General features: G+C 42.0%; 2 pseudogenes; both read left to right on the top strand.

The window, feature by feature from the left end:
* The first annotated feature begins 13948 nt into the window (after positions 1 to 13948).
* On the top strand, positions 13949 to 14771 carry LOC106000981 (annotated as a pseudogene).
* Positions 14772 to 18376: 3605 nt separating this feature from the next.
* LOC106000974 lies at positions 18377 to 23597 on the top strand (annotated as a pseudogene).
* Positions 23598 to 24971: the final 1374 nt, after the last annotated feature.

The following is a 24971-nucleotide window of genomic DNA, read 5'->3' as shown; positions in this document are numbered from 1 at the left end:
TTATTTGGAATATCTAGTATATGTATGAGTCAAGCGGAAAAGTTCAGATAATGTGATGTCAGGAAAATGAACCCTTAGATATGTATTTTAATGTTTTTTTTCTTTCATGCATGTGTTTCTAACGCATTTATAAGATTATTTCTTTGTTTCTTTGTATGTACCTCCCCCACAGTATAACCCCTGCTTTCACTATACTTGATGTCAGTATAACTTGTGGAAGATATGGGGAAAAACAAGTTATCTAATGATACAGGTGGACCTGTTGCAACAATGAGAAGTACAAGTTGTCATGTCAAAAACGAGCTTTACAACTTTGGTGGGGGGAAAGGGGGAAGATTGGGTGGGTGGGGAATGCTGGGAGGGGTGTGAAGTGTAAACAAAGGAGGAGGCTGCAATGTTTGATAAGAAATGTATGCATTATCCTGCCCATGTAATTGTAACCCCTCTGTACAGTATGTTCACAAAAAAATAATAATATAAAATGAAAAAAAATGTCACAAAGAAAAGAAGATACTGTACAGAGGGGTTACAGTTCCAGGAGCAAGGTAATGAGTGAATTTTCTATCAAGCATTGTTGGCTCCTCCTTTTTATTACCCTACCATCCCTTCCCTTTCACCTCCACAACTAACCCCCCACCCTTGTATATCTCATTGTTACAATGGGTCAACCTTTATGCCTATTTAAGCATTTTGTTTTTTCCCTTCCCCTTTCCAAATTAGAGAAGTGTATATACAAGATATAGAACACTGACATCAAAAACAGTGAAAATAGTGGTTACAATTTGGGGGAGGAACATACAAAGAAACGTAAAAATCACATGTTACATAATAAATACATTAGAAAAAATAACAAAAAAGAAAAAAATAATTGTGTCCCAATATTTGGGTTTATTTCACTTAACATCATCTTAAATGGTCCTGTGTACATAGCTTTTGACCTTTTCTATTTGTGCTACCCATGTACAAGTTATTGCAACAAAGCTAATCCATGGGACCTATGTTTCTTTGGGCCTGGCTTACTTCACTTATTGTAAATCTTTCCATTTCCTAAGAAATGGGCAATGTCATTCTTTCTGATGGAGGCAAGTTGGGCAAGGAGTGTCTCTTTAATGCAGCAGATAGAAGCATCTTGCTTTTTGATCCAACTAGACAATGTTTTTCACTTAATTGGAGAGTTAAGTCCATCAATATTGAGAGTTATGACTGAGAGGTGTTCGGTAGTTCCTGCCATGTTATCCACATTCTTGGGGGCTGTGCCAACTGGACTCTTACTGTGCTTCTTGGATTCTCTGTTTGGGGGCTGTTTCTTGGCCTTTATTGTGCTCTTTTTGATTTTCTATGTTTAGGACTTCTTTAAGTATCTTTAGTAGGACTGTTTTTTTTGGTCCATTATATACACAGCAAAACAAAATGCACAATACAGAAAAATGGCATCTGAGGATGTCCAGGTATGAATACACTAGCATATTACTTTTTGGAATTGTACAGCTCCACCTGTCCTCAAAACCAATAAAAGTACAAGCCATTCTGCTCACAGAGGTGCTTTCCCCATTCCATTTTCTAAAGACAGTGTTTCTTGTGAATGTTAACAAAAAGATACCTAAAAAGTAATATGTTACTATCTCTACATTTAACATACATTGGGCAATTCGAAACATCTATAGAGAGACTAGATGTTTTCAAGTAAGGACTCCATCTGTCCACTATATACATGTCAGTCTTCACTGACTGCACACATGTGACTAATTATAATCTGAAAAGTGTCTTCAAACTAGGAACATTCTAGAACCTTTGTCCACATATCCAGTGGGCTAGAATGCTCAGATTTTCAGAAGACCTTTTGTAGGAATTTTAGCACAGAACATACAAAGTCTACTAATTCTATTTTTGTCATACCCTGGCAACCTCTCTAACATCTAGAAAGACTAGATGTAAGTTAGGACTCCTTTGTCCTTTATATACACTATGCACACAAGAAAGTAGAACAAAATGGGACAATGTTACCCTCCACTGTAAGCACTGGCGTGGCCGCTTTATATTTCTTTCACCTGGGTACCAAGGCATAAGCACCATGCCTACAACTCCAACAGTTAACCCTTCTCCCTCCCCCAAAATGGCACTTAAAATACATCAGGCCCTGCAGAATATCCAAGGTCCTTAAGCTCTGCATACAGCAAAGGTGATGAGCTGCACACAGATCAATGGCTGTCACTGGAAAATGTCTTCGCCTGTCCCCTCTTCCTTCTCCCACGTGTTCTGTTCCATGTCCTCCAACCAGGCAACGGAATAAACGCGGAGTAGTGTGGCTCTGGCTGTGTCCCCTGGAGGTGGTCTCACACTGCCATTCCAGGTCACTTCCAGAAGACGTTTCTATGGTCTTTACAAACCCATGGCGTTGACAGGTGCGACTTCTTGCATCTCCTTTATTACAGGTCAGCAACCTCTTCGCATCTGGAATGCCAGATGGATGAAAGATCGTCTTTGAGAAGGTTGGGGAAGCAGAGAGCAGCCTTTTCATACGATGGACATAGGCCTGCCAGCGGCCTGCAAACCTTGGTGGGCTCCGGTGCACACCTGTGTCACCCGTGGCCATCACTCTACAGTTTCTCCGCGGGCACCAGCCCAACCGTCCGGGCCGCCCACCGCTGCCCCTGCTGCCATCTGGTCTCCGCTCACCTGCCAGGACCATTAGAGCATTCGTGCGTCTTTGTCGCGGGGTGCGACCTCTCTGTGGGGCAGGGAGGTCACCCCAGGTCCTGGATCCGCAGCCTAGAGTGCTGGCGAGCTTCCAAGGCCTCCTGCCGTCTCCATCCTCCAGCCCGTGAAAGCCTCCGCCATGGTTGCCTGGTTGCGTCATGCCCACCACCACGCAAGGGTGCTGCGTCCATGGCAGCTGGGCGAGGCCTTCGTCTGGACCCGGCAACGTGGAGCAGTGCCGCTATCAATCATTGCGGCGTGGCGCGGGGATGCGGGGAGCATGCTGCTGCGAGTGCCCCCCATGTCTGGGGGACAAAGATTGCATACAGGCCAATTCCCAGGGCCATTACTCACCCTCAGGCGTGGGGCCGCAAGGCACAGAGGGTCGGGGGAAGCAGGCCGTGCTCCGTCCCTCTCCGCTGCTCTCGACCAGGTAGGACTGGTTTTATGGCGATATATTCCTTTAATATTTATTTGATGTGGAAGGTTTTTATTTGTGCTCCCATTAGAAGGACAGTTTTATTGGGTGCAGGTATCTTGGTTGATCGTTGTGTGTCTTTAAGTCATGCCATACATCTACCAGACTGTTCTTGCTTTAATTATCTTGCTGAGAAAGCTGCAGTCATTCTGATTGTTTTCCCTTTATAGGTGGATGATTGTTTCTCCCTGACAGGTTTAAGGATCCTTTTTGGTCTCACTTGATCTTGTGCAGACTACAATATGGGATGAACTGTTGTGGTCTGGTCTATTTGGGGTTCCAAAGGATTCTTGTATCTGAATGAGCCTATATTTGTGGATGTTTGGGAAGTTCTCTATTAAATAAGATCCTGTTAAATAAGTTTCCTAGACCTTTAACTTCTGTCTCTAGGCCCTCCTCTACATCCATTAGCCTTCCATTAGGCCTTCTGATGGTGTCTTCTAAATCTTTTATAGATCTATCATATTTCTTGGATTTGTCTTGAGTACTATCTGTTCTTTCTCTATAATGTCTAGGATCTCTTCAATCCCAGAGATTCTATCTTCTGAATGGTGCAACCTACTGTGAAGATTTTCTACTTTTTTTACTTCCTTTCCTTCTAATTGGTCAGATTTGATGGCTTCAAATTCTTTTTTGGAGCTTGGTTTTAGGTCTTATATAGACTTCTTTCCCTCCTTCATTTGTTTTTCAGTGTTCATTCTCAAATCCCTTAGTAGATTGTTTTTAGTTTCATTTGACTCCCTTTCCTTCTGTTGGAGTTCATTCAGCATTCCTTTTGTGTACTCCATGGATTACTAAAGGTTTCTGTTTGTGGATTCCATGATGCCTCTATTAATCTTTGTCTATTCTCATCCTGCTCATGCAATTCCTCTATTAATCTTCGATTAGCCTCCTCACTCTCACGACATTCCTGTATGAATCTTTGGTTAGCCTCATCACACTCACACATTTCCCATCCATGCTCACGCATTTTCCTGTCACACTCACACAGAGTCCTTTGTAGGCTTGCAATCTTTTCATTCAGCATTTTACCAGTAGTGTTTGTAGAGGATTTTGGGAACTCCCCTTTGTTTTATTCATTAACTGCTCTGTTGCCTGATTACCATGGGCGGGGGTTGAGATACCTAGACTTGCTTTTTTTCTTTTGTTTCTCTGGCTGGTTCAGCCCATTTGGGTATGAAAGCCAAACCAATTCTGAGATAGAAGACTATTTTAAAGCAAGCATCAACCTGAGTCCTGTATTTGCGTAGACTGACACAGTCAAAATGTGTAAGAATGCAATCTAGTTCAACAATAAACTAGGGATCAATGGACAAAGAAAAATCAAAGAAGGAGTCAGCAGATCGGGAATTAATAGGTTTATGGAGAATTGTGAGTAGAAAATAAGATTGGAGGCAGGTAGTGATTGAAAGTGAGAGAGAAAATATAACCAGTTCCTAAATTCAGAGGAGGGAAGGGATAGAAGGAAAGGAGAAGAGAGATAAGGAAAAATTAAAAATTAAAAAATGAAACACTTTAAAATTATTTAAGCATAAAGACATATTACTACAATTAAAGGAGTTGAGACTGACCTTTTGTGAGTTGAGTAATTGATATCTGAATTAAGTATGCACACAATGAAGTATAAATATTTATAATTGAAGACAGGTATACATCTGGAGATGAACAAAACAGCAATTAAGGCAAAAAACCTCAAAAATCCTAAAGGACCGAAATGGAAAAGATTATAAAGAGAATTAAAAAAAGAAACAACAACAAAAACAAATAAGCAAACCTAAAATTAAAATGATGAAAAACCAACAGTTTTTTTTTCAAATTCTTTACTGTGATTAAGTGATTACATGATGTCCCTAATTTCACAGTATTGTGGAATAGTGATGCTAGTTAAAGTCACAAACACATTCTAACTTTCATGGGGCAAATTGTCTGTCATGGTCAATAACATTCATGAGTTCTATGAGCTTTGACAATATAGTTATTTCTTCCACATTGGGATATGTACCTTTCTTTTGTTTTGCATAGAGTCAGCTGTTCCCTCTTTCCAGCTTGTTCCCTCCCTCCCTTCACTGCCATTGAGTTGCTTAGTTCGTTTTCATCACTGACCAGTGTAGCTGATGGGTCCAGTTGTTTTGTTTTTTTCCCTGATTCCCTGATTTTCTCCTGGTTTCCCTCATGTGCACATATATACAATATATGTGATCAGCAGCATAGTGTTATTTAGTAGTGATTTGACCAGATGAGTGGAAGTCCTTTGTTTCCTTTTTTTTTGTTCTTCTTAATGTGATATTTATTTTGAATTTTTAAAAAAATTGTGAGTCCTTTGTTTCTTAAGCCTTGTCAACTTTGTCGCATCACCTTTAAGTTTTGGATTTAGCATCCACATATCAGGGAGTCCATGTGCTGTTTTTCTCTTTGTTTAACTCCCTCAACATCATTTCTTCTAGCTCCATCCATTTCCCTGCAAATACCATTATTTTGTCCTTTCTAATGGCTGCATAATGTTCCATTGTGTATAGTTACCACAGTTTTTGGATCCATTCATCTGTGGTGGGACATCTGGGTTGCTTCCATATCCTGGCTATTGGGAACAGTGCTGCAATATACATGGAAGTGCATGTGTCCTTTTATACTGGTTCCTGTTGTTCAGGATAGATGCCTAGAAGTGCTATGACTGGGCCATAGCGGAGGTCAATATTTAGCTTTCTGAGGACACTCCAGAATGCTTTTAAAGTGGTTGTATAAGTGTACATTCCCAACAGCAGTTCCTCTTTCTCTGCATCCCCTCCAGCATTTGTGGTTGGCTGACTTGAGGATGTGGGCCATTCTGATTGGGGAAAGGTGGTATCTCAGGGTTGTCTTTATTTGTATTTCCTTTACAACCAGGGATGGTGAACATTTCCTCATGTGTTTCTTTGCCATTTTTTCATCTCTTCTTCTGAGAAGTTTTTCTTTAGTTCCCTTGCCCATTTAGAAATTGGGTTGTTAGTTTTGGGAGGGATTAGTTTCTTGTGTCCCCTGTATATACTGGATATTAACCTCATGTCTTATATATTGCTGGTAAATATTTTTTCTCAGTTAGTTGGTTGTCTTTCTAGCTTGGTTGCTATAGCTTTAGATGTGCAGAAATTTCTTAGTTTTAGGTAGTCCAATTTGTCCCGTCTCTGTCCAATTTGTTGTGACCCTGGGACTCTGATCAGGAAGTTCTTGCCTGTGCCTATAAATTCAAGAGTCTCTCCTACTCTGTCCTGCAGTAGTTTCAGGTTTGATGTTAAGGTCTTTAATCCATTTTGAGTTGATGTTAGTGCATGGTGATAGGCTGGGGTCCACTTTTAATTTTCTGCATGTAGCCTCCCAGTTTTCCCAGCACCAGAAGTTTAAGAAGCTGTTTCTTCCACTGTATGTCTTTGGCTCCTTTGTCAAATATCAGCTGACTATAGGTGTGTGGTTTTATTTCTGGATCTTCTATTCTATTCCATTGGTCTTCGGGTCTGTTTTTGTGCCAGTACCATGCTGTCTTTGTTAGTATGGCTCTATAGTAGAGTTTGAAGTCTGGTATCAAGATCCTTCTCTATAGTAGAGTTTGAAGTCTGGTATCAAGATCCCTCCCATGTTGTCTCTTTTGACTAGAATTGTTTTAGATATTCCAAGTCTTTTGCTGTTCCATATGAATTTTTGGACCGTTTTCTGTATTTCAGAAATGTACATCCTTGGATTTCTAACCGGAATTGCAGTGAATTTGTGTATCAATTTTGGCAGTATGTCCATTTTCATTATGTTAATTCTGCTATTTAAGAGCATGGAAGGTCTTTCCATTTCTTTTTTTTTCAGGCAAGACAATAAGTTTATTTACCTAACTGCTGCCACCGCACCCCCCTGGACCCCATGCATGGTGGAGAATCATGGCTGAAAATAAAGTGGGGGGCATGTGACCCACCTCTGGGCCAGGACTTATCTGGGCCAGGGAGAGGAAGAGGTGTAGCCAGGTGGGGGGAAAGGTATGCCACACTGGATCTGGATGTGACCTCAGGGTCTGGGACCCTCCTAAGGTTAGATGGGAGGCATGTGACCAGAGGTGGTCCAGGCTGTCACCTAGCAGGAGGGGAAGGTGACTGCTTCCAGGTCTGCCAGTTACCTAGGTAATAGATACTGGGTGGAGAATTAGTCAAGAGGGAGGGAGGTGTCCCTGTTCAGACTTTACATTCCAGCCTTTCATAATTATGAAAAGGGGCAAAGATTCTCTCTGGCTACTTCCTGCTGGCAAGGGGCATTGGCATTAGGGGTATTAGGATGAGATGTGGTCCCCTCTGGTAGAAGGCAGCAGGCAGCAGCTGTCATTTGGTAGGTGTGAGTCCTTAGATGAAGTCTGGAGGAGGCAAATCTCTTGGATGAAGTCTGGAGGATCTCATGAGGGAGAGAGGGGCATGGAGTAGAGGGGCATGGAGTAGGTAGTCAGGATGGTCTAGGCAGGAGTGAGTCCTGTCTTCCAAGCTGGAACAGATGAACAGGATCTGGACTGCAGGTAGATTGGCTGGCACTGAACCACAAATCCAAACTGAACAAACTTCTCCCATGATGCCAAGATGGTGCATCCACCACATGGTCAATGCTAGAGAGAGCAGAGTAGAAAAGTGGTGTGGATGTGGATGTGAAGGCCAGCCATGGTGTGTGAAAAGTCTTGCGTGGTGTCTCCAGGCAGTTTGGTTTGCAGAAAAGGGGTGGTTAGGAAATTCTAACATTTCCAACTCAAAAACCCCATCCGAGTCAAGGCATCATATGTAAGGTATATTAAATAGGTAGGTTTCATTACATAGCCAATGAAGAGAACACCACAAGTGTTTTAGGCAGTAGTTTATTTCCTGAATTGCTGCCCTGCCATGCATGGTGGAAAGCATGGCTGTAAAAGAAGTAGGGGGGGCAGTCTTTCCATTTCTTAATGTCCTCTATAATTTTTTTACGTTTTTATAGTTTTCATTAAATAGTTCTTTTACATCTTTGGTTAGGTTAATTCCTAAATATTTATTTTTGGGGGTGTTATTGTGAATGGGATTGCTTCCTTTATTTTCCTCTCTGCTTGTACATTGTCAGTGTACAGGAAGGCACTGATTTTTGTGGGTTGATTTTGTATTCTGCTACTTTGCTGACGTAGTTTATAATTTCTAAGAGTTTGGGGATGGAGTTTTTGGGATCATGAAAGTAGATTATCATCTCATCTGCAGAAAGGGATTGTTTAACTTCTTCCTTTCCTATGTGGATACCATTAATGTTTTTTCTTGCCTTATTGCTGGCTAAGGGTTCCAGGACTATATTGAAGAGGAGTGGAGACAGTGGGCATCCTTGCCTTGTTCCTGATTTTAGGAGAATTGGTTTTAGTTTTTCCCAATTAATATAATGTTCAACCAACAGTTTTTTAAACCAAAATCTTTTTAATGAAACTAGGCAGAGAAAAGAGTTCTTAAATTTTTTTTGAGGAGGGGAATCTTGTGTCTCTCCTGTGTCTGTAACCAGTCTCTTGGTGGAGTCTTTATTTTGCTTGTGGTTTTTGGTTTTCCTGTGGTTTGGTTAGTTTCCTAAATCAGCTTGTTTGAGCAGGCAAAATGAAGCTCTGCCTTACCCGAGTCTTTAAGACAATTCTCTCAGGCTGGTTCAGTGTGAGGATGATCTACTTTGACTATCACAAAAGAGGGATGTGGCTGTTTTCTCCAGCTTAGAGTTGCTGTGCATGAACTAGTCTGTAGGCAGCACTGTGGAAAGTCAGCAATCAGTAGCTTTCTCCCGGATGGACTAGCTCCTGAGAGAGTCAAGCAGGCCAGCCTGGAGTTATTCTCAGGATTTACGTGTAACAAGTTTCTAATTGTTTTACTTTTACCCTCCAGCAGCTGGAGTTGCTGCCTATGCTGCATGAGTAGGTTAGCCTCTGGGTCCATTTACTCACTGAGGACAGTCTGCCCTGCCCAGGTGGAGCTCCTTCTGCTTGGGAAGGACAACTTTCCCCAGGGGTGGAGCTTAGCCCCACAGGTCAGTTTCCTATGACCTGTTGAATGGCTCCTACTGACTTATTCTAAGGCCTGAGTTAGATGTTAGCTGGTCTGGCCTGGTCTTTCAAAATATCAAAGATAGAGTTCTTCTTCAGGGATGAGGGATGAGCTACCATTCCACTGCTGCTCTATGAGAAGGAGTGAGGATGTCTTGAGGGTACTAGCATCTTTCCCTTGGATTCTGGACCATCTATGGTATGTGACTATCTATGGTCAACAGGATGAAGATTTTCACTCTTTGTCAGTTTTTACTTGCGGTGAGTAAAATCTGCTTTTACACTGCCTCTGGTACCTTTTTCCTGGACTCCTTCTGTGGATATGGTGGCCACGGTAGCAGCTGCTCCTGCCACCCCCACAGACCCTAGAGTGCTTGAATCTGTCTCTGGAACCAAGCTGCCTGAAGTTTTCCTCTCTGGTCAAACTCTTGGTACTATGATGGCACACTTGGTGTGAGTCTAGCCTTCGATTTGCTTCTGGAACAGTAAAACTTGTTTCTACCTGAGAGCTTACTTAGCCCCCATGTTCTCCTCTGCCATCTTCTCCAGACTCTCTTGGTTTACATCTTAACCTGCAACAACTTTTTCAAAAGTTAATGCAAAGAATGGAAATAATGATAGAGAGAACATCAGAAGAAACAATTCTAAAAATGATAAACAAAACATGACAAAATCTACAAAGCACCGTGATTTTATGATTTAACGTATACCCCATATACTGCAAAAAAATGTCCTTGAAGATAAACTGCTCGACCCTAGGAAAAATATTGGCAACAAACAAAATGCATGTATGTAAATTGTGACTGAACAATCATCTCTCACTTGCTCTCTCTCCCTCTGATGATACACAAACACACCTGTACACACACATGCACATATACACACATATGTAGACACACACACAATGGATTTTTTCCACTGTAAAAGAAGGATGGTTTCTGTGAACAGATATGAAATGATACAAGTATATATTGTTAATAAATTGAATAATTATTTGGAATATATTTCATATAAAGTAGAAGAAAAATGATTTGGTATTCTAATATAAGTGGGGAAAACACCTTTATCTACAAGCATACAGGAAGTGAGTGTGATACCCAGTAGCTGTGTTACCCAGCAATGTGACAGATGGATTAGAGATGTGATTTTTCTTTGAGCAGGACTTCCTTCATTTGGTTAATTCTCACTTGGGGTACAATATCAAACTTACACATATACAAAAGGAATAGATGATGAGAAAAATAAAGGAATGTGAAATTATGATTCTTTAAGAGGAAAAGGAAAATGTGAAAGTCAGAGAGAATATCTGTGAATAAGAGTACACTCTCCTGAATGATTAGCTAGCCATATAGTCAGGTCAGTAGGTAATTTATTAAAAATAATATACAAATGTAATTCTTGAATATCCATGTGAACATAATTTGATATATTGAAGGTTGGACTTTTATTTCTCAAGTAATGAATTAAAATTATAAATTAAAGAAGCACCAATCATACAGTTTTCATCTACAGGATCCCAGATCTCTGTGACCAGAAATGTAATTGAGGAAGAAGAGCTGATAGATTAAATAGTACATCATAAGAACGCTGAAGTGTCAAGCACCATTGTCATCTTCATACATAGTGCTCATCTCATGACAAAAGAAAGGGTTTTCTTTTTATTCAAATAAGATCATGAAAGTACATGATTTAGGAAATCAGTGGTTTAGGGAAGATAACAGGGCATCTCCTTCCTCTATGATCATGAAGCAGGTGTTTCCCAGATCCCAGGAAATTAACAATTGAAGAAGATGAGATCCAACTGGAATTTAGAATTTGAAGACAAGCTTTCCTCTTTGACCATCATTTCTTTCTAACCAATACATCCCAACAATGACCAGGGAAGACATTAGCCAGAAAAAGAGATACTGCCTGTTAAAGCTTTAAAGCTTTTGGAATTCAGTCTCTGTGAAATCAAATGGATTATTGAGTCATGACACATAACAAAAGAAAAACATAAAATCCTAGGATAAGTTCCTATATCCATCAGTGACAATATTGAATAGAAGTAGGACCATTTTTCTCAGGATCTAAACACTAAGAGCATTTTTGTCAGCCTTCACGAAAAGTTTTTGCAATAATTCTATATTAGCTAGAAATGAGACAAGTTAGATTGTACATACAGCAGTCAAGTGTGGCTGTTTGTAAACAATGTATTTGGTGTTTAGGGATTGAATGGGGATAGCAGTCTATAAATTCATTGTTACTAAAGATTTCTAATTTATGTGTGGGTGGCTACTCAGGATTTAGTATTTCAATTAACTTTCATAAAGCTTTTGTCAAACTTTCATTCTTTGGGCCTTTAACTTTTAAGTGATTAACTTCTCTTATCTCTCTCTTCTCCTTCTTCCAGCTTTTAAAATTTAGGATTATTGTTTTTATCATCCATCAGAAACAAAGAGTAAACAAAGTCTAGCACAATAAAGACTAACTGAATCTCTGGAGCCCCAAGTCCAGTGACATTGAAGTCTCTCCAGTGCAACCTAGGAAGCATTGGCACCGAGGATTTCCAGGCCTTCAAATGACAGAAATGGTGGTGGAGTTCCAGTTCAGAGTCACTAACATCTAACTGAATACTACATCTCACTAACTCATTTATCTATAGTCCTAGATTATTCAGAATAAAAATGTTCAAGAATGTTATACCTAGATAAAGAATGACATCGATAGAACATGATTGACAATTTATATCCCTCTAATCTATATTGTGTCCCTCCAATGCTGTTACAAGGAGGAAGGAAGTTTTCAGGTTGCTTCTTCCCACTTGACCACAAGAATGGACACATTTTCCCAAGGATTGCTCATGTGTTTGGAATGTTTGCTTTTGTATCAAAATGATTTTGGTGGTTTACACTGTCACTCAGCTTTTTGTTATTTCTTTCTCTCAAAAGAGTTTCTATGTTGTTGTGTTTCCAAAGTTTGGTCCCCTGAATTCACAAAGCTAATTCACAAAAAAAATGACAGCAGTGTGTTGAGGAAAAAGAAAATAAGGCTTAGTATTTGCCACATGTCAAATGAGAAGAATAGTGAAGATTTGAAATCAAAGGTCTATTATCCTACTCATCAGAGAAAAGGTCCCAGTTTTAAGAGGCTGTTCAAAGGGTCTACTCCAGGCTACATGAAAGATGTCCATCCCAAGACTAAATGGTAGCACATTTGGTTCTTCTCTCTTGGTTTATTGTTGTCTCATCTCTTTAGTTCTGTGTTTCTTGGACAGAGATTTAATAACTTCCTGGGTTGGAGAGATGAGAGGTGACTGTCTGTTTGGGTTGAAAGCATGTTAAACTTGTTTTCCCCATGCTGGGCATGTGAGAGAGAAAGGGGAAACAAATGCATGAATTTTTAAACATACAAATTTGGCCAGTAATACAAACTGCCTAGGAAGAATACAGAGGAGGGAAAGGTGTAAAAATCAGTTTTGGGAATTCTAGAACCCAATAGAACAATGCACTAAATAGATATGTTATCACTTGATTATGGCAGAAGAATTAGTGAATATATAACAATATAAGTTTTTTAGTAAAAAATCAATGAAAAAATGAACAGATAATTCCTCACAGAATTATGGGTTAATTTAGTGATTACTATGGTAAGATTGTGTATGAAAACCTATAAAACAAAAGATAACAATAAGCCAAAAATATTTGAAAAATAACTCTTAAAATGAGATGTATTTTTACATTATAGAGTTCTACTGAATCACAATCAGGTAAACACATATAAAAAGCTGTTATACAGGAAAAGAAAATCTTGAAGAACATTATGCTTATTTGCACAGGAAAATTCAATAAAGTCCTGGATTAATTTTATCATTAACATTTGAGGTTATAGTATAGTAGAATGGCATATGTGACAATCAATAGAAAAGAAAAGTCAACCAAGAATACTGTATTCATAACCCCATACCTTAAAATTGAAGGCAAAAAATAACACTGTTTTTCTAACTGCAAATGAAGGGAAATTGGTATGTGCAGACATACTCTGGCAGAACAAGAAGCCTTTTAGAACCAAAGGAAGTTATAGGAAGGGCGCTGAACCTATGAGGGGAAAAGACCTCAACAGGATTTCAGAAACAAGAAGCTGAAACCAAATAAAAGATCTCTCTTCCACTTATGTGATGGTCAAGTCTAGGAAACAAACAAACTATAATGCCACATGTTGGGACTGTCTGTTATGGACTGGAAGAGGGCCTTTGAGTAACTTGATACTGAATTCCATGGTTTGTCTGAATTGTATAACTTTTCTAAACATTGTACATTTCTTATTTTTGCTCTCTACATTACATGTAGTTTATACTAAGCAAAATAAAATGACCAGACCTAAACTTTAAAACAAATATCAAGAAAATAAATAACAATGACTCAATATTTATGGAAATGCATCCTTATCAAGAAAACTGTAAAACATACCAGACATGGTTGAAGAATTAGTCAGCAGACAAGAGCAGGAGGAATCATGAAGGCATTCCCTTTCTAGGGAATACACATTAGATTTCTCTTGCTTTACTTGGTCCCAGTTAATGTCATTTGCTCACAGGAGAGGCCCCACCCTCCTGGTGTCTGTTTCCATCTCACCTGACAGTTTGTCTCTCACCACTGCACCCACCAGGATATTTGCATATTGCTCCCTAGGGAGGAACTTCCCTGCAAGTCCAACATAAAAGCTCAGCTCTAAGTTGCCTGGACTGACCAGGATTCCTTACTCTCAAAATGAGGTACCCTGCTCAGCTCCTGGGGCTGCTCTTGCTCTGGGTATCAGGTAAGAACATACTAGAGCTGAGGAAGGAGATGGGGAGGGGCTGAGCTCTGCTCCCCATGTGTGTTATGTCCACTCATGCATATTTGCCCTCTTGAATGGAAATGTGGCATTTGTGTCTTTGAGAGTGAGGAAGATTCCAAAAGGAGCAAAAACTCATGCTGCTTTACAAATTCTGATGTGTGTGTGTGTGTATGTGTGTGTGTGTGATCATCATGTATTTAATGAACATTTTGTTGGATGAAACAAAAATAAAAAAATATAGCCTGCAATAAGGTAATTGTGAAAATGTCTCATGATGCTAGTAATTAACCCTGTCCACTTTTCTAATTATTTTAGGATTCAGTGGAGATGCTATATTGACTCAGACTCCACTCTCTCAGCCTGTCACCATGGGAGAGCCAGTCTCCATCTTCTGTAGGTCAAGTCAGAGTCTTATTTAGTGATGGAAACACCTATTTGTACTGGTTCCTACAGAAGCCAGACCAGTCTCCACAAGCCCTAATCTATTTGGTTTCCAACCAATATTCTGGGGTCCCAGACAGATTCAGTGGCAGTGGGTCAGGCACGGATTTCACATAGAAAATCAGCAGGGTGGAGGCTGAGGATGTTGGTGTTTATTACTGCTTTCAACATACACATGCTCCTCCCACACTGATACAGCCCTGAACAAAAACTACCCTGCCTGGTGTAGCAGAACTGTCACGTGTAGCCTTTTTTAGGAGCAACACAACAGGTTTTCTGAGTGAATGTGAGAGCAAGAAGCTAGAGAAGTCAGGATTCTAAGGCACTGTTGTGTTCTCTGAACCAAGCATTTCTGATACCCTTCAGGATATTGCAGCAAAAGCCATGGAATTGCACAGGCAGCCATATGGCTCCTTTGACTGATGATAATGCATCATATCGTTTAATAAATACTCATTCTGATTTCATTTTCTTCTCTATCATTTGCCCACTGGATTTGAACACTACAAATTGGATAGATAATATTAAAAACTAATGCTTTTCAAAAAAATCTCATCTTTGGCTGTGGTGGTGGGATTTACCAGCTCAGTATTAGCCTAAGCTATATTGTGACTTCCAGCACTAAAGAGAACATGTGCACACAACATGTCCAGTTGTGGGAGATGAGAGAGGGCTGCAGGATCAGTGTTGTCCCCAGCAGGTCACCAGAGTCCTCTGCAGTGAGCAGGTCACTGCTTGTGCTCAAGGGCACAGACTGTGTCCTAAGCTTCATCATGCCCAGGCTAAGAGTGAGTCCATTATACCTAGATTTCCTTCTCAGTTTCAGAATTTAAAATGATAAGTTATACAATTAAATATTAGTATACCAATCAAATAATACCTAATTTACTACGTATAAACAATAGACATATAGCTTTTGCATTCATGCATTTATGAAGTGTTCCTCAGTGTTCAGATAAGAACAGACTCCAGTAGATTGAAGACTCTGTTCTTAGGACTCTGCTGACTCTCCTTATTTTTCCAGTCCCTCAGAAGCAGTGAGAATGGCCCTTGAGCATCCTTCCAACACAGTCCTGGCCCGGGAGCATTTTCCAGGGCCAGGAGGCTTTCCTGGAGGTTGGTTTAAGAGCTTTGTGCCCATTGGCCTTGGCTCTTCTTGGCTTGTGCAGGCGCTCGCTGCTAGCACACGCTGCTCTTGGTCTTGGCGAAGCCGCAGGTACAGCTCTCGCCAGGACTCACCCTCTGCTGGTTTTTCATCCTTGAATGCTTTGCAACAGCGGATTTGCCACAGCCTGTCTGTACCACTGTGCGCCACTGTCCTCTGGTGAGTGTTCCCTTGAGGCTGGTGCAGAGAAGGGGTAGAATTCTGGGAAATAGGTGCTAGGAGAATGCAGGGCGGCCTGGGAGTGGCTGGAGTGCTGTGTTGCGGGAGCCCCCGGACATCCTGGGGGCACCAGGGAGCGAGGGAGTCGCGCTTTGGTCCAGAGTACAGTGGCATCTTCAGGGACTTTCTGACAAAAGGCAAGGCCATCGCTTCCTCTCCCTCTCCCTGTCCCCCTTTGCCTTCGGCTCCCCTTCCACCTTCCCTTTCATCTCCCTTCACCCCTTCCTCAACACCTCCTCCTTCCCCTTCCCTTTCCGCTTTTCCCACTTCCCAGGGCACAGAGGCTCCCAGCCTAGATGAAGAGAAGGAGGACATCCTTTTCAGGTCAGGCTGCCCACCCGAATAGGCCTGAAGCCCAGGGAAATTAGAGGTTTCAGTGCTGAGCTGCACCATTGGCACCCGGGCTTCTTCTGTGGAATTGACAGGACTGGCTCGATTGGCGGCTGAGGTTGGTGCCAGCTGTCCCACCTGGTTTTCCTGAACCTCGCTTGCCCTTGGGATTGAGCTGTGCACGGAATCCGAGGGTCTTCTGGGGCTGCTGGAGCCATTCCTTTTCAGGCCTCCTTGAGCCAAGGCAGCAGCACGAATCCTGGCCTTGGTCCTCTGTCTCCTCGGCAGCAGCTGGGTCTGGTTGAGGGCATCCTCGAAAGATTGTGGAGGTGCGCGGAATTCATGCTCTTGCTGGGATTTGCTCTTGTGATTGCGCCCACGGAGCTTCACTGCCTGCGTCTCTGGCTTGCCAGAGGTCTTCTTGATCTTAGAGGGCAGGGGGCCTGAACCTCTCTTCTCCTCTTCAGAGGATCGGCACCCATCTTTTGGTCTGCCCTCACCCTGTCCCTGGGGTTCCCAAGGGAGAACTTCTTGTGGGAGCCCTGGTGGATCGTGAGACTGCTGGACCGGAAGGCATGCGTTGCCAGGCATGTCCCAGATACCAGTGGGCCCAGGGTCCCGCGAGACTCCAGGGCTGTCCACAGCCCAACGGTGAGACCTGCTGCTGTCTCCAGAGGACTCTGTGTCCACTCGGGGACGCTTCTCCTGCCTGCTCCTGGGACAAGGGCTGGCAGACCGTTTGCCAGGTCCATGGAACTCAAACAGCTCCCCGGCCCGTGGGGGGTCTGGCCCAGAGTTGGGGCCTCCCGTCCCGGCTGCTGTTTCTTTCCCCCCAGAGCCCCAAACCACACTTGACTCTTTCAACTTGTCCTCTCGCGCCCACCCTGACTCTGACAGCCCAAGAGCCTCCTTCCTGGGCTCTTGAGCGCCATCCTGTTCAGAGACCTGCTGTAGAATCGCCGAAAGAAGCGTTGGGTTGCAGCCCAGTAGAGCCAAGGTCTCCCAACGTGTGTCCAGCTCCTTTGCCATACTGCCCACCAGCGGGTGCTTCCTAAAACCCTTCACCATCTCTCTGACACCCGTGGCGCCAAGGATTTCTGCCGTGATGGGCAAGACCGACAGCAGACTCAAGGATTTGCGGAGCTCCTCCGAATGTGTGCTGGAGGCCAGGTGCTCTTGGAGAAGCCGCACGGCTCCCCACACCCACTCGGCGGTCTGCGTCCCCATGCCACCCCTGGCCACATCTACAGAGACACGGGAACCACACACCTGGACTCCTCCATCCAGGGGTTCACTCGCCCTGCTCTGAGAGAATAGATCCATATTTGACACCTTCAACAGGTCCTCCTGCTCCCTTTCACCATCCTCCACCTCCCTCTGCCCCTCCCCCTGCCCAAGATCATACTTCCTGGGCTCTAGACCTCCATTCTGGTCAGGGACCTGGCTCAGAGCCTCTGATTGGTGGCTCAGAACAGCCAAGGTCTTCCAGTGTTTGTCCAGTTCCTTGGCCAAACCAGTCACTTGTGGGTGCTTCCTAAAACGCTTCACTACCCTTCTGACACCCGTGGTGACAAGGATTTCTGCCGTGATGGGAATGACTGAGAGCAGCCTCAGGGAATTAACAAGCTCGTCCATGTGTGTGCTGGAGGCTAGGCGCTCCTGGAGCTGCCGCACAACTCCGCACACAGACTCAGCATTCTGCATCCCAATGCCACCCCTGACCATGTCTACAGAGATGCTGGACCCACTCACCTGTGTTCCTGGATCCTGTGGGTCACTTGTCCTTCTCTGAGAGAACGCATCCACATTTGAGGACTTCAACATGTCCTCCGGCTCCTGCTCCATTTTCTCCCTCCACTCCCCCTCTCCCAGATCATCCTTCCTGGGCTCTTGACCTCCATCCTGCTCAGGAACCTGGCTCAGAGCCTCTGATTTGCGCCTCAGCACAGGCAATGTCTTCCAGCGCTTGGCCAGCTCCTTGGCCAAACTGCCCACTTGCTGGTACTTCCTAAAACCCTTCACTGTCTCTCCGACACCCGTGGTGGCAAGGATTTCTGCCGAGATGGGCATGACTGAGAGCAGCCTCAAGGATTTGTATAGCTCGTCGGCATCTGTGCTGGAGGCCAGGCGCTCCTGAATCTGCCTCACCGCTCTGCACTCCCACTGGGCTGCCTCCATCCTTCTGCCAACCCCGTCTATGTCTACAGAGATGCCTAGGCCACTTACCTGGCTTCCTGAATGCCGTGGGTCACTCACCGTGCTCTGGGCACTCTTCTTCTGGTCAGTCGCTGTGAGGCACGTAGGGTTCCTCCTGGTCTGCTCAGCAGCAGAGTCCAGAGTGACCCTGCCCACCAGCTGCCTGCCTTATATAAACTCTTACTGCCCCACCTCTTCCCACAGTTCCTCCTGTAATCCCCTCCCTGTCTCATGCCTGTCACACCCTTACATCCTAGCAGGGGGTCTCCCATGATGCACCCTGCCTGACCTTCCACAAGTCCCCTCCCTACAACTCCCAAGGCCAAGTGTCTGCTCTGCCCTTCTTGTCCGGAACTCCTGTATCAAGAGATCCCCCACTATTCCTCTGACCTGGGGGACCAGGGGATAGTGCGACTGGCAACTTCCACTAACACTCCCTTTGATTCCATCCTGTTTACAGGATCCTCTCTATCTGGTCCTGTATTTTCCACCTTTAAAGATAACCGATAACCTTAGACATACTTTTGTAGTTGCTCCACAAACTCCAAGGCTATTGTCACCGATTTGACCTCAATGTCCTTCATTACCTGATGTGCGTTGGCACTTCTGGGATTGGACACTTGCTAAGGGAGTCGCTGATCCCGCCTGCACCAATCCAACTAAAGGCAGTGGCCATTTGCCTGGTCAAGTTTAATAAATATAATAATGAATGAATAAATATATATATATATATGTGTATGTGTGTATTTTAACCTATGTATACGTGCAAACATTTATACATACCTATATATACACAAGCATATATAGTTATATATAATTATATATAGTTTATACATACATATATATACATTTATATGGAAATATGTACTGGCCAGTGTCTTTTCCTAGTCTTTCCTTCCTCTTTGGTTGTTCCTTTTGGGGTTGTGGGCTACTAGCTTGCTAAGGAACTGTTTTGTTTGCTTACTTTGTTTCAGAGAAAAGGTAACACTGGGAAGACCAAGTTGGACTGGCGCTTTGGAACCTGGTGAATCTGCTGCCTGTAGGCTGAGCACAGGTGTGGACCATCAACACTGAGCTCCTACCCCCTGTGGTTAGGGTGTGTTTTGATCTGAGCTTGTTGCTTCTGTTATGGTAGGAAGCAGGTGGGTATTTGGGAGAGAGTGCCTAGATCTCCTCCATCACCTGCTGTGTGTTGGCAGTTCCCAGGTTGGATAATTATTTAGGGAATTGCTGCTCACACTTGAACTAATCTAACTGAAGCCAGTGGCTATTGGTCTTCTAGAGATAAGTTTATATGTAAGTATATTTTCCCTTGTCTAATATGTGCACATGCATACATATATACACATATGTACATATACATATGCAGAAACCAATAAAATATATATATATATTGCACATATATGTGTGTGTGTGTGTGTGTATACAGTGTGTACAGTGTGTACTGTGTGTACAGCCTTTCCTTCCTCTTTCTTGGTTCTTTGTAGGCTTGTGAGATTTCTGGCTTGGGGGGAACCATTTTATTTGCTTGCTGGGTTTCAGTGACAGGGTCCCACTGGGAAGACCAGGTTAAACTTGAGCTTTGGAACCCGGTGAGTTGGCCTCCTGTAGACTGTCCCACAGGTGTGGACCATCAACACTGATCTCCTGACCCTCCCTGCCGTTAGGGTGTGTTCTGATCTTAGCTTCTTCCTTCTGATTTAGTAGGAAGCAGCTTGGGTAGATAGCAGAGATTCCTCTACTTATTACATCACCTGAGGTGAGTTTTCATTCCTCAGATTGGATAATTGTTTAGGGAACTGCTGATCACTTCTGCACCAATCTAACTGAAGCTAGTGGCCATTTGTCTTGTCCATATATATATGTATATGTATATATATATAATTTATATATTTATCTTTATATACAGTTATATTTTTACCTATGTATATATATGAGTATACACACACACACATATATATATATATATACCACTCTATATGCAGATATATATGTGGATATCTATCTATGTATATCCCAAACTTGAAATATGTTATCAAACAACATTTAACAGGAAGGCTTTAGGATCTTATTTTTAACTCTCTTGCTCTGAAATTACTCATTCTCCATCCTCCACATTTCTATTGTTAGAAAATTTCTTCAAAAATAATCATTCCCCATAGTTTATTTGTTCAAAATCCTTACTAAAAAGAGAAATCATATTCCAAATTAACCACTTCTACTATTTCATTGTCTTTCTTTCTCTCTTTTCTAGTCTCTTTTCTGGAATATTTTCTTTCTTTATTTATTTTTGGGGGGGTAATTCCTCATTTTGTTTACTTCTTTTTTTAATTGTGAAAATACCATACAGAGGGGTTACAATTACATGGGAAAGGTAATGAGTGCATTTCTTATCAAGCATTGTTGCCTCCTCCTGGGAGTATTTTCTTGAGGTTACATATATGGGCCACCATACTTGGTTTTCTGTAAGACTTCTTATGTTTGCTGAAGAATGTAGTCAACATTATCAACAATGTAAGATCTAGAGGTCTCTCTGTCTTGAGAGTTTGAACATTAGTCTTACTATTCGTCCTAACCTGGTGTGTCCTTAGATTAATGTTTCAGTGTTTATAGGATTCTTCACAGATTCTAAAGGATGTCTGACGGACAAAATGCTAACATGCTCTATCTCAACTTTTCTTCCAATAACTATGAACCCATCCTCTTACATACACAAAAATTCTTCAAACCTGCTTACTGACAAGGACAAGTTGATTGCACCCAGAAGGTAAATAAGAGGATTTCAAGCAGCCCGTGGGAACATACCACTTAAGGGAATGGAGAAGGAATGCTGTCCTCCCATGCTTTCCCATCCAAAGGGTGCCAATCTCAATCCAGACAGAAAATGAACACCTTCCTGCAGTCAGCAGAGAAAAGATTCACTCTCTGGCACACCTTTCAGCTCCATAACACAAAGCTAATTTAAATATGTACCAAAAAGTCTGAGGGATTTCTGTATTTATCAGAACCCTTATTCTTTGTTGTCACACATAAGTTTAGGGTTTAATATAGGTCATCTTTACCAGTAAATGATAGCCAAGACATCATTTCATAATAAATTAGAATGCTATTTAAATATTTATTGATTATACTCTATAGACAAATGAGAATCTTGGATATAGATGTATTATTTACTGACAAATAATAAAATGAATATTACTGACTACCTGGCCTAACAAATAACATTCTCAGTAATATTGAAGTCTGGATTTCTCCCTTTACGAAAGCTTGTTCAGAATAATAGTATTAGTATCTTCTTTGTTTTTCTTTAGGGTGACATAAATACAAATAATGCATCTTGTAAGTTTATAAAAATGGGATTATACTTCCTAGATTTTTCAGTGGTTTATTGAACATCAACATTATGTTTCTCAGATTCACCTGTATTAATGCATATGGCTGTAGTTCATTTTTGTTACTTAGAGCATTGAATTTCTGTGAATGCAGGACAGTTTATTTCTCCTGGGATAGACCCTGAGATGTTTCCAGTATCTTCTGTTTCTGGATGATGGCTATTGTTTCCCTCTTCTAGAGATGATGAGCGAGGTGTTTCAGGCTTGTATAGCCAGGAGAGGAGGTGTTGTGTGGCAGCCCATGTACAAAAGGCACACCTCCCACTTTACCCGACAGCCCTGGTTTCTTCCAAGGTCCTAAGGCCAATTTTCAGTTCTCACCAGAACTCTAGGAAAATACCCATCACTTCACAGACTTGCCAACCCTGAGTACTGGCAGATTATGTATGTTGTCAAGTCTTCTGGGGTTTGAATTTCCTGATTACCAGTGAGATCATCTGTCTTTAAAGTTTATTTTATCCTTTTCTTTGAAATGCCCCACTATGCCCTTGGATAGACAGTTCTTTCCAAACTGGCTCATTAGATTTTTTTTTAGGTTCACATAAGTAATCTTTTCTTTATTATTATTTTTTTATTTTGAAAATACCATATAGAGGGGTTACAATTACATGGGTAAGGTAATGAGTACATTTCTTATCAAGCATTGTTGCCTCCTCCTTTGTTTCCCCTTCTTATTCTTTCCCATTTCTCGCCCCCACCCCACCCCCCAACTCCTGGGCCAAAGTTATATAGTTCATTTTTCAACAAAATGACTTGTACATCTCATTGTTGCAATGGGTCCACATGTATCCCTATTTAAATTATTTGTTTTTTCCTTCCCCTCCACAAATTATACTGACCTCAAATACAGTGAATGCAGGGGTTATACTGTGGGGGAGGGACATACAAAGTAACAAAGAAATAATCTTATAAATGTGTTAGAAACAATCACATGAAAGAAAAAAAACATTTGAATACATATCTTATTGTTCATTTCCCTAACATCACCTTATCTGTACTTTTCTGCTTGACTCAAACATATACTATATATTGCAAATAAGGAAAACCATTGGACCTATGTTTCTTTGGGCCTGGCTTACTTCATTTAATATAATTTAGGAAAAGGCATCTTATCCTTTGTCTGCTATTCAGAACCTTCACCCTGTCGATCCCTTTGCTGATGCAAGTAAGGGTGATGACCTGCTTCCTGCTCTCTCCGAGGATTATATCTAAGTGTTTTTTTTCTTTCTTGCTTGCTATTGTTTCTAATGTATATATAAAGTACCACATTTTTTTTGCTTTGTATGTCCCTCCTCCATGGTATAACCCCTGTTTTCACTGTATTTGATGTTGGTATAATTTGGGAAGCAGAAGGGGGAAAAAAAACAAATTGTTTAATTAGGGATAAAGGTGGACACATTTCACAATGATGTGCACAAGACGCTATTGGGGGAAGGAGTGTAGTTGTCGAGATCGGAGGGACGGGATGAGAGGGGAAAAAAGGGGAGGAAGCAACAATGCTTGATAAGAAATGTACTCATTACCTTGCTCATGTAATTGTAACCCCTCTGTACAGTATTTTTACAATAAAAACATTTAAAAAAATAAAGAATTCAGTAGAGAAATGGCAGGAAGACCCTTACTGCTGTCCAAGGGATCACTGACTATTATGATAAAAAGAAACTAGTGAAGGTCTTTAAGAAGAAATTTGCCTGCAATGGTACTGTAATTAAGCATCCAGAATATGGAGAAGTAATTCAGCTACAGGGTGACCAGCACAAGAACATATGCCAGTTCCTGGTAGAGCTTGGACTGGCTAAGGACGAACAGTTGAAGGTTCATGGGTTTTAAGTGGTTATAGCTCACTAAAGCTTAAGTGAGGATTTCCTTGCAATTAGTAGAATTTCCTCCTTTCCCTTGTCACAAGTTTAAAAACCTCACAGCTTGCATGATGTAACCATTTGGGGTCAGCTTTTAACTTGGACTAGTATAACTCCTTCATGCAATACACTGAAAACAGTCATCCTTTCTAGTCTTGAAGTCCCTTATTTAAACTGAGGTCAAGCAGCAGGTACCTGGCAGTGTCCAGCATGCAACAAAGCAGTAATGTGAAGTTTCAGTTAAGCCTCTAGCCCCAGGATCACAGGTGGCTATGTCTGGCCAGAAGCTCCATCTGCAGTTTCCCCTGCCCTAAGAGAATGCTGATATTTGAGCTACCCATGGTACTCCAGAGAGAATGGGTAAGTCATCAAGCAACAGCAGCTGTGCCACTAGGGGGAGCCTTGAGCTGGCCCACATGGGCTAAGTAGGGGGTGTCCAAAAAAGAAGGATATGAGACCAGCCTAATAATAATTAAACTTTTGACAAGGGAACAAACATCAGAGTCATCTGTCATGTAGCTAGCTGTAGAGTTTGCAACGTAAGTAACAGCTACTCAGTGCCATGTGAAGTAATGGACTGGTTTTTGGTTTACTTCTCCCAGTTTTAATGTGATATCATTTATTTATACTTAAATGAAAAAGAATCAATCTTTTTCCCATTATCAGAGAGGAACCTGTATAGAGGCAAATTTGCCACATGGCATCCTTAAGTCTCCATTTGGTCACTGAGATCTGACAACCTGCAGTTAGCCCAGCCCCTGCTGATTTGCATCTTCCCCAGAGCACAGCCCAAGAACTTGATAAGCTGCGTACACACTGTTCAGTAGAATGTTCCAGTCAGCACACAGCATGGACATGAGGAACCCTGCTCAACTCCTGGGGATTCTGATGCTCTGGCTCCCAGGTAAGGATGGACAATGCTAAGGATTAGTTGGCTCTTCTTGGAAAGCATAATTTACTAAATGGCTAATGGTTTTTATGTTTCCATTGTCAGGTGCCAAATGTGATGTTCAGTTGACCCAGTTGCCATCCATGTCTGCATCTCTTGGAGAGGGAGTCTCCATCCCTTGCAGGGCCAGTCAGGGCATTGGCAATTATTTACATTGGTACCAACAGAAACCAGGGAATGCTCCTAAGCTCCTGATTTATTTTGCAACTAGTTTGCAATCTGGAACTCCATCCAGGATCTGTGGCAGTGGATGAAATGTCTCCTTTTTTTGCTCTATTTATATATTATTATACATTATAGTATATTATATAATACTGCAATATGGGTACTATTAGTGCTGTGTTCCTCAGATATTTCAATAAATAAATTAAATGTATTATATTTTTAATATATCTT

This window comes from Dipodomys ordii, unplaced genomic scaffold (assembly GCF_000151885.1).
Source record: "Dipodomys ordii isolate 6190 unplaced genomic scaffold, Dord_2.0 Scaffold255, whole genome shotgun sequence".
In the NCBI taxonomy this organism is placed as follows: Eukaryota; Metazoa; Chordata; class Mammalia; order Rodentia; family Heteromyidae; genus Dipodomys; species Dipodomys ordii.
This window is presented reverse-complemented; position numbering and strand designations above follow the sequence as displayed.